The 14,228-nt window shown below is 40.1% G+C and overlaps 1 pseudogene; it reads left to right on the top strand.

Annotated features, from left to right (window-relative positions):
• Positions 1-194: 194 nt before the first annotated feature.
• LOC102476875 (60S ribosome subunit biogenesis protein NIP7 homolog) overlaps positions 195-14,228 on the top strand; it is a 20,502-nt pseudogene continuing 6,468 nt past the window's right edge.

Below are 14,228 nucleotides of genomic sequence, written 5' to 3'. Positions count from 1 at the left end.
AAGAGAATGGAGGGAGGGAGGAGGGAAGGAAGAAAGAAAGAAAAAGAAAAAGAAGGAAAAAAAGGAAAAAAATAAAAGAAAAGGGAGACACTAGCAAAGAGGGGGATCCATTCACATGACGGGTGTTAACCATTAGGTCTTGCTGAGGTTAGAAGCTATGGGTGTGGGATTTGGTGTTCCAACCCAGCGATCGAATGCGGCCATTGGCTGAAGAACAGACCGTGTGATGTCTGAGAAGATCATGGGATACATCCGGGAGGGTCTTCAGCTGCTGGTAGACAGGCCGGACAGCACCTGCTGTTGCAGGCTGCACAATGACCAATGACCAAGTGGACTATGTGAGTGAGAAGACCTTGAAGCTGGCCGCCAATATCTCCCCCCCTCTCCCAGAAACAAACTGGTGTCACTGGGGACCTGCTTCGAAAAAGTCACCAAGACCCCCGAGTTTCGGCTGCACATCACGGCTCTGGATTCTCTCACACCCCATGCCTAATATAAAGTGTGAGTGAAGCCTGGAACTGAGCAGGCCTTCCTGTATGGGAACAGGTTGAAATCTGGACTGGGTCGAATCACTGAGTACCTCTCAATACCAAGGAGTGATGGGACTCCATGGCAGATATCCCTTTGGGTTTTGGGGTGGCAGCAAAGTCTACGCAAGCCTGCGGGAAGGTAGGTCCCATGGAGATTGTGGTATTTCATCAAGCAGACACTGGGGAATATGTGCGACATGAAGAGACACTGATGGGACCAGCAGTTGGCATCATGGCTATGTCGCCAGACTCCCATGTAGTTGACTGTGGTTCGAGTCCCGGACCCGGTGGCTTAAACTCACGCCTGGCACGTGTGTGTGCATGCCCAAGATCCCGCGAGGAGAATGAAGGAGAAGGGATTGCGGCGTGGCCCTCCCCCCTGGGGGGTGATTTCTCACTTTCTGTCTCTGTCTTTCTGACAAGTACATGTGCCCTATAGCAAAAACTCTCCAAAAAAAAAAAAAAAAGAGAGAGAGAGAGAGACTGACTTCTGAGGACTTACGGCTGTGTGGAAGGGCGTAGCTTTCTTTCTGTGTCTGTAAAGACTCTGCCATTGTGTTGAATGTTGTCAACACTGTGACCTCTTCAGGGACTTCTTAGTTTAACATTGTCTCTATCACTGACAAATGTAGGCTGGATTTTTCCTATGCGGAAATGGCTCCAAAATGGGATTTCAGATCTTTGCGTTTGGGATTAAACAATATAGCCTGTTTTATATTCGAATCAGAGGGCTTCTTGTTCTGAGTAACAGGTTCTAAACAATTCCAGCGAGGACAAGAAGAGCTTATTGTTATCTGTGATAACACTTTGTTTTCTAAAGTCATCCTAAGAACACAATGGATAGTTCTTGCTTTTTATTATTATTATTAATTATTGTTAAAGGTGGATGTTTAACAAAAGATGTTGGAATTGTAAAGAAAAAAAAAAGAAGAAGAAGCTATAGGGTGTGCTGAATTTGGGGTCAGAGAGATGAGGAACAAGGGGGCTTTATTACAACACAGGGAGAAGATTTCATTAGGCCAGAGAGGATGGGGTGCAACTGGGTTTCAGACAACTTATATCAAGGCCTACATATGATGGCAAGGCAGCAACTCTGTTAGTGTTCCAGTTCTCGGTCTGGGGGTTCAGCATACAGTGTAGTGTGTTCACCTTGTGAAAACGCGTCACCAAGCTTACAGTATGATCTAAGTGCTTTACTGCATACGTTACGTATGGACACGTATCAAAAGACAGAGGGCACCGCCCGTATTATGGAGCTGGACTGCAGGGTCCTGCTGGGAGAAAGGGTAACACCTGGGACCGACTACGAGAGAGTGAGCTGGGCTTGAAAAGCCACTGGCGCCAACACGCCCCGTCAGTATCGGTTCCAACCCTGGAGCGCTGAGGCAGGAGACCGAGGAGGGACCCAGTCACATCCACCTTCCACAGCAGACGGCTCTCAGCCAGATGAGAGGAAATGCTTTTATCTTTAATAAAGTTGGACTCTGATGATTACACGAGACTGGACGTTTCAATTCCTGACCAGACATGGTCCCTATGATTGAAAGTAACCAACGGGCTATTATTTGAACGTGCGCATGAACCTGAAATTCCTCTCCTGCTCCCCTAAGCTTGCATTTTTATCTAAGACTTAGAAATGACCCACAGTGCAGGTGACGACGATCGTTTTCTGTAGTGAAGGTGGTCTAGTCAAGGTCAGCAGGCAGCAGTGAGACCCCGGCCACCTGTACAGATTCCAGTCCTCCCCACGGTGCCATGGACAGGGACATCATTGCAGGACTGTCCGCACGCAGCTTAGCTTGACCAGGAACATCGACATTTGCTCCTAAGGCCGCATGGAAGTAATAGTATTTTCTGAAATCATAATGTGAGCACAGAGATACCAGTGAGACCATGTACAGATAGAATTCCGCCCAGAGCATATCAGACTGTCAATACAGTGCTTCTAAAGAGAGAGGCACGGGGACCAGCAGTTAGCGTAATGGCTATGTCGCTGGACTCCTACGTAGTTGACCGCGGTTCGCGTCCCGGACCCGGTGGCTTAAAACTCACGTCAGGCATGTGTGCGTGCGCGTGCGTGCCCAAGATCTAGAGAGGAGAATGGAGGAGAAGGGATTGCAGCGTGGCCATCCCCCCCGGGGGGTGATTTCTCGCTTTCTGTCTCTCTGTCTCTCTCTGCCTGTCTGGTGAGCGCACATGTCTTTCCCTCATCCTGTCTGTCTGTCTCTCCCTGGTGAGCACACATGCCCTATAGCAAACATTTAAAAAGCAATAATAACCATGGGACCAGCAGTTAGCGTAATGGCTATGTCGCTGGACTCCCACATAGTTGACCGCAGTTCGTGTCCCGGACCCGGTGGCTTAAACTCACATCGGGCGCATGTGCGCGCGTGCTCAAGATCCCGAGAGGAGAATGGAGGAGAAGGGATTGCGGCGTGGCCAGCCCCCCCGGGGGGTGATTTCTCGCTTTCTGTCTCTCTGTCTCTCTCTGCCTGTCTGGTGAGCGCACATGCCCTGTAGCAAAAACCTCTAAAAAAAAAAAAAAGAGAGAGAGAGACGCGTTGCATTTCTCTTCACGGCAATAATAGCTACACGCACACAGCTCTTGGAACATGAATTTTCACTCAGGCTAATGCTAAGTTGGAAGCCCACTAACAGTTTGGCAGCAGACACATTTTCCAGAAACGGTAATTAAAATGTACAGAGGTGCATTCCAAAGTAAGCAGTTGTCATGTTTTTATTCTTCTATCGGGGACTATTTAAACAGTGGGGATCGACAAGAAATAAAATAGACAAATCCCTGCACTTAGGGAGCTTACAAAGGGACTTCATAAAGTTCATAGAAAATTGGGAGTAAAGTATGAGTTTATTTTGGTGCAAAAAATATCTTTAAATTGGTGCGATTTTTTTTTTGGTGCAATTTTTTTAATAATATCCTTTTTTGAAGCTATCCCCCCATAGTCCTAATAGGGTAGGAAAAGACTGCCACTGAACCACACAGCAAACAAAGGCGACTAGGTTAGGTGGTGCTGCTACAACGAAGACGTCCCACAATGAGGGAGACAGAGTGACGGGGTGGGGCATGTGAGCAAGGCCTCTCTCGCAGGTACAATTCGCTAAGACATGCAAGGAAAGGACAGAGCAAACAGATGTGGGTAGAACTGCCCGATGCTAATGGCCACGGACTGAAAGTAATGAAGGGACTGAAAATAATATCTATTTCCAGGTATCTGGCAAGCGAAGACTATGAAAACTGTCTCATGGGCTGGAACCAACTAAATGTGCTGTTGAAAAAAAAAAAAAAAAAAGGAAAGAAAAAGAAAATTTTTTTTGAGAGGTTTTTGCTATAGGGTGGGTGCGCTCACCAGACAGATAGAGAGAGACAGAGAGACAGAAAGCGAGAAATCACCCCCCCCCAGGGAGGATGGCCACGCCGCAATCCCTTCTCCTCCATTCTCCTCTCGGGATCTTGGGCACACACGCACACGCGCCCGGCGTGAGTTTAAGCCACCGGGTCTGGGACGTGAACCGCGGTCAACTACATGGGAGTCCAGCGACATAGCCATTACGCTAACTGCTGGTCCCTAAATATTCTTTTTTTTATTTTAAGTTTATTTTTTCCATGAGAGAAGGAAAGAGACAGGCATCCCCACCAGGGTCTGCACGCTGTGAGCCACCCCAGCCTTAGCCAACCAGGATCACAGGCACACACCACTCAGCACACACAGGGAGGCCTCCAGATGCGACCTGGGATCTTCCCATGTGGGTTCACTACCATGAAGCGCTGCATCACTACTGCACCATTGTGGCCGGCCAAAAGACATATAGTCTCTTTTCTCCTTTTTTTGGAGAGGTTTTTGCTATAGGGCACGTGCGTTTGCCAGAAAGAGAGAGATAGAAAGTGAGAAATCACCCCCCGGGGGGGGATGGCCATGCCACAATCCCTTCTCCTCCATTCTCTTCTCGGGATCTTGGGCACGCACGCACATGCACCCGGTGTGAGTTTAAGTCACTGAGTCTGGGACTTGAACCGCAGTCGACCATATGGTAGTCTGGCGACAAAGCCATTACTCTAACTGCTGGTTCCCCTATAGTCTCTTCTTAAAACCACCAAGAAGCTATTGGGATAGGAAAGAATCTATACACCAAAGTGTAAGAGAAAGCGGGGAATGGCAAGAACAATTGAGCACTGAGCTTTCACCGAGGCGCACAAATGTGATCGTCGGGTTTTCTGAGTTTGCTTTTGTTTTTGTTCTTATGCTTCTTTCTTTCTTTCATGAAAGAGAGGGTGTGAGAGAGAGACAGGGACCCCAGCAGGGTCTTGCCACGCTGCGGTCCTACTTCTAGCCCTCCAGGATAATGGGCAGCCCACAGCATGCCTGGTGTGTTCAGGTCCACCTGGGATCTGAGTCCAGGGCTTCCATGTGGCTTCAGCACCAGGCAGTGGCAGCAGCTCCTACCTGCCTGTGCCACCATGGCTAGGCCAGAAGCTTCAGTTCCGATGATCTTTTAGGGTAGAGATGGCAGCAGTTAAATGTTAGAACCCAGCCAGGGTGGGGAGTCTAACAGTGGATCCTTCTCCTCATAAATCAGAGCTTCCAAAGGGCTACAGACTCTGGGTGAGTGTGGATCGGAAGTGAGCTCCTCCCACCTCCAGATGACAAGGTTGCTGAGAAGGTCAGACTGAGTCGAGAAATGTTGCCGGAAGCTTTTCCCAGAGCAGTTTTTAAACCAATGTTTTGAGATTTAATACACATACCATGAAATTTTCCCATTGAACGCGTACACTTCAGTGGTTTTCACCGTATTCAGAGAGTGCATCGCTGTGATCTCATTTTGGAATATTTTCTTTACCCCAAGGATAAACCCAGACGCACTGTCAGTCACTCCCTCTTCTCACTCCCCAAAGCCCTGGCAGCCACTGCTTATTGACCCCTACCACTCCATTGTAAGGATATGCCACATTGCACCCAGTCATTGAATATGAAGGTTACTTCCACTGTAGGCTGTGACAAATAATGTTTCCGTAACCATTTGTATGCAAGTTTTTGTGGACATGTTTTCATTTCTTTGGGGAATATACCTAGGAATGAAATTGGGAACTCGTGTAGTTACTCTGTTCAACATTGTGAGGAAATGCCACACTGTTTTCTTTTTCTTTTTCATTTTTTGAGGGGGAGGTTTTTACTCTAGGGTGTGAGGGCTTGCCAGAAAGACAGAGAGAGACAGAGAGACAGAAAGTGAGAAATCACCCTCCAGGGGGGATGGCCACACTGCAATCCCTTCTCCTCCGATTTTCCCGTCAGGATCTTGGACATGCACGCACACGCACCCAGCATGAGTTTAAGCCACCAGGTCCAGGACTCGAACCGCAGTTGACTACATGGGAGTCCAGCGACATAGCTATTACGCCAACTGCTAGTCCCAGCCACACTGTTTTCTAAAGTGGTTGTATCCTTTTATATTCCCACTAGCAATGTATGAACTTCCAATTTCTCCACATTTCGCCAACATTTATTGCCTACCGTTTTGCTAATAGCCATCCTAGTGACTGTGAAGTGCTATCTCATTGTGATTCTGATTTACATTTCTCTAATGACTAATGATGTTGAGTATCTTTCCTGTGCTTATTGGTCATTTGCATATCTTCTTTGAAGAAGTGTCTATGCAAATTATTTGCCCAGTTTAAAACTGGATTACTTATTGGCTTGCTACTGAGTTGTGAATAGTCTGTATATTCCACATATCTCTTGGGAGATACATGATTTGCAAATATTACAACAGCAAATAACATGATGTCACTATAACAGAATTTCCTTTTACCTAACCAAAACTCCTTTATTACACATAATAAAATCAACAATATTTGGGACCAGCAGGTGGCATAGTATTTAAGGCACCGAATATTATTCGCATGGTGACTGCGGTTGGAGTCCTGGATCCAGCAGCTTGAAAATTACGCTGAGCATGTGTGCATGCATGCCTAAAATCCTAAGAGAAGAAGGAAGGGAAAGGACTGAGGCATAGCCATCCCACCTGCGAGGTGACTTCTCACTTCCCCTCTATACCTCCCTCTCTGGCAAGCACACAAGCTCTATGATGAAAATCTTTAAAGAAAAAAAGAAGTAACAATTCTCTTTATATTATCTAATATGTAACCCACATTCCACATTTCTTTACTTGTTCCCAATATGACTTTCTACAGGTGGGCTCTAAATTGCATTTTGTCATATTTCTCCTAAATTTTTTTATCTTGATAACCATGCACTCCTCATTATTTTAAAGAGATATTTATTTAATTTATCATTATTATTTTTTAATTTGCTACAAGGCACGTATGCTCACCAGATAGATAGAGAGAGAGCAGGAAAGCAAAAAACCAAGCACCCAGGTTGCACTTGAACTGCAGTGGGTCATGTGGGAATCTACTGCTTTAATCACCATGCCACCTGCTGACCCTACCCCTAATTTTTAATGTCATTAATTTGTCTTAAAACTGAGTAATTGTCCTGTGAAATATGCCATATTCTGAATCATATAACTTATTCCATTGTTTTATGTATTTCTGTAAACCAAAAGTTAAACCTAGAGGCCTAAGTAGATTCAGGTTCAAACTTTTGTCCTTTCCCTTTTATTATTATTATTATTTTTTTTGGTTAAATACTTCACAGATAATCCTATGCACTTCCTACCACATTCTCCTGCACCACATTAAAAAAATACCTCATGTCAATCTTCTAGACTCCCGAAATATTCAGACAAGAAGCAATTTTAAAGCTGAGGTGTGTCCTGGCGTGTTCAGGGAAGCTAAGCCCTAAACTCCATCTTCTAGACTCCTGAAATAGTCAGACAAGGTAGGGTAACCTCCATCTTTTCTCTGTCTCTGGCTGTCTTGTCTCTCTCTCTCTCTCTCTCTCTATCTCACTCTCTTTCTCTCTCTTTAAACTTTTAATTTTTTTCTTTTAAATTTTTCAACCACTTCTGCTCACCTTGGGCCTTTTCTTTCACTTACTAATTTCAGAAACCATTTTATACCTGAGGTGTGTCCTGCTGTGTTCTCACAGCGCACTAGCACACTGTGAGGTTTTCATTTTTTACATGTAAAAAAAGAAAAATTCCCCTTTTTGTTGGTAGTATTTTTCTAGTTTTTTTCTTTTTTCTTATATTTTTAACCCTACTTTCCCACTCTAAGCTTCACTCACCACATACTGAGTGTCTTGATAGGCCTAGGTGCACAGTAGCCAAGCATCTGAATATTTTTAGAGTCATTGAAATTTTCAATGCTTATTGAACCTCCTGCTTTAATGAAGAAATTTCTTTTTATAAATCTGAACTCCTAATCTTTCTGTGGCTACTACATTGCAAAGCACAGTGGAGGGTGGATTTTGTTATGGAATGACCAGAAACCACCACAGAGGCACAAGAAACATGAGAAATCAAGAATATATCTCTCCCCTAAAGGAAAAGAATAATCCCTCAGCATCCACAGACAGTACAGTGGAACTCATGGAAATGTGTGATAGAGAATTCAGAATATTCATAGTGACAAAACCAAACGAGATAGAAGAGCTAAGAGACAATGAACTCCAGAAGATGCAGAAGAAAAGAGACAATGAGTTTCAGGAGGTTGAAGTTCTCCCATGATCTGAAAGAGAAAATACACACCACAAAAAAGAATCAAATGGAGCTATTAGAGATGAAGGCTGTCATTCAGGAAAGCAAAAACTCCCCTGAAAGTATTAAAAGCAGATCCCAGAGGTTTAAGGCAAAACCTCTGGTCTAGAAAAAAAAAAAAAAAAAAAAAACAACCAAAAAATGGAGAAAACATCCCCCCAAAATGAGAATACTATACGAGAAATATTAGCATTAAGGACCCAATATCTGGATAATCTCTATCTCAGAAGGTGAGGAAACTAATAAGGGTATTGATCATCTATTCCATGAAATCTTGAAGAAAACTTTCTGAATCTAGAGAGGCATTCAAATATCCAGACCTAAGAAATACAAAGAACCCCTGATAGAATCAACCCAAGAAGATCTTCTCCAAGGCACATCATAGCCAGACTGGCCAAACCTACAGACAAAGACAAGATACTAAAATTGACAAGAGAGAAATATCAGGTTACTTATAAAGGTTATCCAACCAAGCTAACCTCAGACCTCTCATCGGAAACAATGCGAGTAAGGAAAGAATGGGAAAATACATTCAAAGTGTTAAGTGAAAAACAGTTTCAACCAAGAATACTATACCCAGCAAGATTATCTTTCATATGGAAAGAAAGGATAAAAACATTTTCAGATAAACAAGACCTGAAAGAATTTGCCAGTAGCAGACACACCCTTCAAGGAGCTCTGAAAGGAGTGCTCTACCAGGAAAACTGAAGACACATACAGAAATAAGAGAACAAAAGACAACCACAGAAATAACTGATTTAATGCTAGGGACAAGAAATATGAATAATAATGTTGAATGGAAAGATTAGACTATAGTAACACTGTATATTCATCAGAAGAGAGTTTGAACATAAGACTGAAATGGCAAAATAGAATTTTATGACTTCTGAGTAAAACGTTACTGATTTCTTTTTTTTACTATGTTTTACCAATTTAAACATTTTACTTTTAGTTGTTGATAGGTTCCGTAATTTGTTAAAATATTTTTCTTGTTTTTTTCTTTAAATGGAAACATAAACTTTTCTTCCTTCCTGACCCCTCCTGAATTGGAAATATTTTGGAGTATTCTTATTTTGTAGCAGAAGGGTTCTTTGCATAAGTTCAATAATGCTCGTTGCATCGAATCAGAAATTGGAAATACTCATGATTGGACAGTACTTTGACTGGAATATCATACCTGAAGATTAATCAGAAAACTATGGAACTAAGGTGGACCTCAAGTAAGCCAACAGAAGCTCTTAGAAAGATGGTCTGGCACCATAAATAGTTCTGCCTGGAGGAGAGAATTAGAGAAGATATATGAAAGAATTTATAACATAAAATAACCTAAACTTTTCCAGCCCAGCACTGTAATCAGTAGAGATTGCAAAAGAGCAATCACACCAGAGGATTATCTTCAGAAAGACTTTGAAGAAAGAAAAAGAGACTGATTTTTGCTAACAGGTGGTATATCACAGAATACTCGGTCAGCAGGGCTGAATTGAGAAGGTTTATGTGTGACTAGTGTGCTGGGCATTTGCTTTTCAACAATTTGAGTAGCTGACATGTAAATATTTTTTCAAAAATACTTAAAATCATGCTGTTTCTGTTGTTACAGAGTCACAAAAAATTATACAAAATTATAAGAAATATTCTGAACATTATCTTTAAAATTCAGTATTCTGACATTTCAAAAGTTGCTTATTAACTGTCAAGAACTATGGAGTGAGCAAAGAAATTTTGATATGTAAAGTAAATGTGGAAAAATGCAAAAATAAATGAATAACTGGAAAAAAGATAAACATATAGACAAATGCAGAATATTGTACTACTGTAACATATAAGTCACTTTTAATTCTGATATAAAACAAAAAAGTATCAAAATATAATTGTAATAATTGTTAATGGATATACACTACACAAAGATACAATTCATAACATCAATAACACAAAGTTTAGGGGACAAGCAAAGATAGAGCTTGCATAAGTTAAGTTGTTATCACTTTCAAATGTATTGTTATGACTATAAGATGTTTTATGTAAACCTCATGATAACCACAAATGCCTATTAAAGATACACAAAAGAAAATGAGGAAGAAATCAAAGCACGTCACTTAAAAAAAAAATCATGAAACAGAAGGAAGAGAGGAAGAGACGAAAAAAAAAACCTACATAACGGACAGAAAATAAATAACAAAGCAGCAATGCCAAGTCCTTTCCTATCAGCAATTACTTTTTAAATGTAAATGTAAATTATTTAAACTCTCTAATCAAAAGGCATATGGTGGTTAAATGAATTAAAAACATCTAGCCTTTCTGTTGGCATATGATTTTCAACAGATACAGGATTCAGCTATACACAGTCTATAAAAGATTTACTTTACTTTTAGAAACATACAAATATTAAAAGTAAAAGGACCAGAAAAGATACTCTATATAAGTGGTAACCAAAAGAGACCCAGGGGTGGCTATACTTATACCAAATGAGACTTTAGGTCTAAAACTGTCACAAGAGACAAAAGAACATTGCATAATGACAAAAAGTTCAGTTTCCCAGGAAAATATAAAAATTACACACATACATGTAACTCATCATCAGAGAATCCAAATACAAGAAGCAAACACTGTCAGAACTGAAGGGCTAAATAACACAAGAATAGTACCCCACATTCAATAACGGACGGATTGTCCAGACATAAGATAAATAAGGAAACACAGGGGCCAGCTACTGGTGTGGTGGTGAAGGTGGGTGGATTGCATACGGCCAACTGTGCAGTTGGAATCCAAGACCTGGTGGCTTGAAAAACACATCTAAGGCACGTGCATGTTACCTGAAATCCTAAAAGGAGAAATAGAAGAGTAGGGATGACAGCATGATCTTCCCTCATGGAGGACAGGGCATGTGCTCTCATTCTCTCTCTCCTCTCTCTCGCTCTCTATCTCCATGCACTCATCCTCCAGTAAAACTTTTTCTTAAAAAATAAAGAAAACACAAGACGTGAATAACACGATAGACCAAGTGGATCTAACAGTCATTTACAGAACATCCACCAAACATCAGCAGTCTCGCATTTTTATTAAGTGCACATGTCATATTCTCCATGATAGATCACATGTTAGTCAAAAATAATAGCCTTAACAAATTTAAGAAGTTTAGAAACATATCAAATATTTTCCTTGGATGAAGCTAGATACATAATTTTCTGTAGGAAAAAGGGAAAAGTTCACAAATACATGAAAATTAAAGAACACTCTTAGCCAACAAATAGACCAAAAAAAAAAAATCAAAAGAGAAATTAGACAATATCTGAGACAAGCAAAAGTGAATAGAACAACATACCAAAACTTATGGGATGCAGCAAGAGTAGTACCAGAGGAAACTGTACAGCAGTAAATTCCTACATTAAAAAAGAAGAAATAGGTCCAGTGAACAATCTACCTTTACCCTCAAGGAACTAGAGAAAGAAAAATAAACATCCTCAAGGTATCCAAAAGAAGGGGATGATATAAATTAGAGCAGAAATAAACAAAATAGAAACTAGAAAAAACAATTTAAAAATCAATAAACCTGGGATCAGTAGGTGGTATGATAACAAAGGTACAAGACTCCCACATGACCAATCAGAGTTTGAGTACCGGACCTGGCGGTTTGCTTTCTCATTCTCTCTCTCCTCTCTCTTTCTCTCTCTCTCTTGAATTAAAAATAAATAAATAAAAATAAATAAAATAAATTATTTTTTAAAAAAATCAATAAACTAAGTGTTCATTTTTTAAAAGGTAAACAAAATTTACAAACCTTTAGTTACACTAAGGGGAAAAAAAGAGCTCAAATAAATAAAATCAGAAATGAAAGAGGAGATATCACAACAGATGCCACAGAAATAAAAAGGACCATAAAGAACTAATATGACAATCACATGCCAACAGAAAGGCTAATCTAGAAGAAATGGATAAATTCCTAGAAAAAATAAAATCTGCTAAGACTACATCAAGAAGAAATAGAAATCTTGAACAGACCAATAACAAACAAAGAGACTGAGGTTTAATCAGAAACTTCCCAACAATGAAAAGCCTGGAACCAGATGACTCACTGGTGAACTGTACCAAACATTTAAAGAATTAATGCCAATCATTTTAAACTTTTCCAAAAATTTTAAAAGAAGCAACACTTCCAAACTCATTTTATGAGGTCAAAATTACCATGATACAAAAAAACACATTTTTAAAAAAAAGAAAACTAGATTCCAATATCTCTGACAAATATAGATGCAAAATTCTCAACAAAATATTAGCAAATTAAATTTAACAGCAATGAAACAGAGTAGAAAACCCAGAAATAAAACCACACCTATATGATCTTTTGACCGGATGTTGTTCTAGATCACTCTACTGCTCATAAAGAAAATACCTAAAACTTGATGATTTCTAAAAATAAGTTACTACTCACAGTTTGGGGGTCCAAGTTCCAGGGACCAAATTAGGTAAAGGTTCCCTGTTGATGGGAGTCTGAAGCCATGCAAAAATATCACATGACAAGAGAAGAGTAGCGTGTATCTCTGTGTGTTCATCCCTCTGGATTCTGGTCTCCTTCATTCTCCTTATGAACCCACCAGAGTCAGTCACAGGAGTTTCACCATCATCATAACCATTTGAAAAGGCCACTCCTTTTGACATAGTCTTCTCATCACAATAAAATCTCAACACATGAATTTGGGAGGAGAACATACAAACCATAGAGGGTACCAAGATTATGCAACGATTGAGCAAACAGTATTGAGAAAATAATGCAAAAAGGCATGAGTTTGAACTCTTACTTTATACAATACCCATTTTACAAAAATCAACTCAAAACTACATTAAAAGCTTCAATGTAATATTTGAAACTATAAAATTGCTTGGAAAGTTGAAAGGAAAGGAGGGGTTCAATTGATTTAACATTTAATATTTACTAACAACAGAATAACTGTAATTTTACTCAAGTAATCAAATATGTATTTTTTGCAACAGATTAAAAAAAATTGCTAGAAGAAAACCTAGAGGAAAAATTTCATGACACCAGTCTTAGCAATTATTTCTGGCATATGTACCAAAAGCAAAGACAACAAAAACAAAACTGAAAAAGTGGGATGACATTAAACTAAAAAACTTCTCTGTGGCAAAGGAAACAGTCAACAGAATGAAAGGACAACACAATATTATATATAGGATAGGAGAAAACTCCATTTGCAAATAATTTATCTGATAACAGCTTAATAACCAAAATATATAAGGAACTCCTATTAACTCAATAGCAAAAAAATGAAACAAGCCTGTTAAGAAGTGGACAAATAGGGGCCAGCAGGTGGTATAATGGTTAAGGTACTGGACTCCCACATGACCGACCATGGTTCAAGTCCCAGACCTGGCAACTTGAAATTCATGCCAGGCACATGTGTGTACATGCTCACAATCTCGAGAAAAGAATAGAGGTGGGATCGTGGTGTGGCCATCCCCCATAAGGATGATTTCTCCAGGATTTCTATCTTTCTATCTTTCTGTCTCTTCAGTGAGTGCATGCTTGTTATATCAAAACTCACTAAAAAAAGGAACTAGTGACTAGAATAGACATTTCTCCAAGGCAGACATATAAATGTCTAACAGGTATATAAAAGTATGCTCAACATCACTAATTATGAGAGAAATGCAAACCAAAACCACAATGACATATCACCTTATACTCATTAGGCTGACGGTTACAAAAATTATGAGTGTTGGTGAGGATGTGGAGAAATTAGAACACTTTTGTACTATTGGTGGGAAAGAAAATGGTACAGCCATTATGGAAAGTAGTGTGAAGGTTTCCTGCAAAATTAAAAATAGAACCACCATATCCTACTTACAGGTATTTATCCAGAAGAATTGAAAATAGAATCTCAAATAGGTATTTGCACTTTTTACATACATTGCAAGATTATTAACAAAAGTCATAAGGTAAAAACAAGTTAAATGTCAACTGATGGATGAATATATATATATATATATATATATATATATATATATGTGTGT

The sequence above is a fragment of the Tupaia chinensis genome, unplaced genomic scaffold (genome assembly GCF_000334495.1).
Source record: "Tupaia chinensis unplaced genomic scaffold, TupChi_1.0 Scaffold144276_1, whole genome shotgun sequence".
NCBI classification, from domain to species: domain Eukaryota; kingdom Metazoa; phylum Chordata; class Mammalia; order Scandentia; family Tupaiidae; genus Tupaia; species Tupaia belangeri.
Note: the sequence above shows the minus strand (reverse complement) of the source record. Positions and strands in the feature narration are given on the sequence as shown.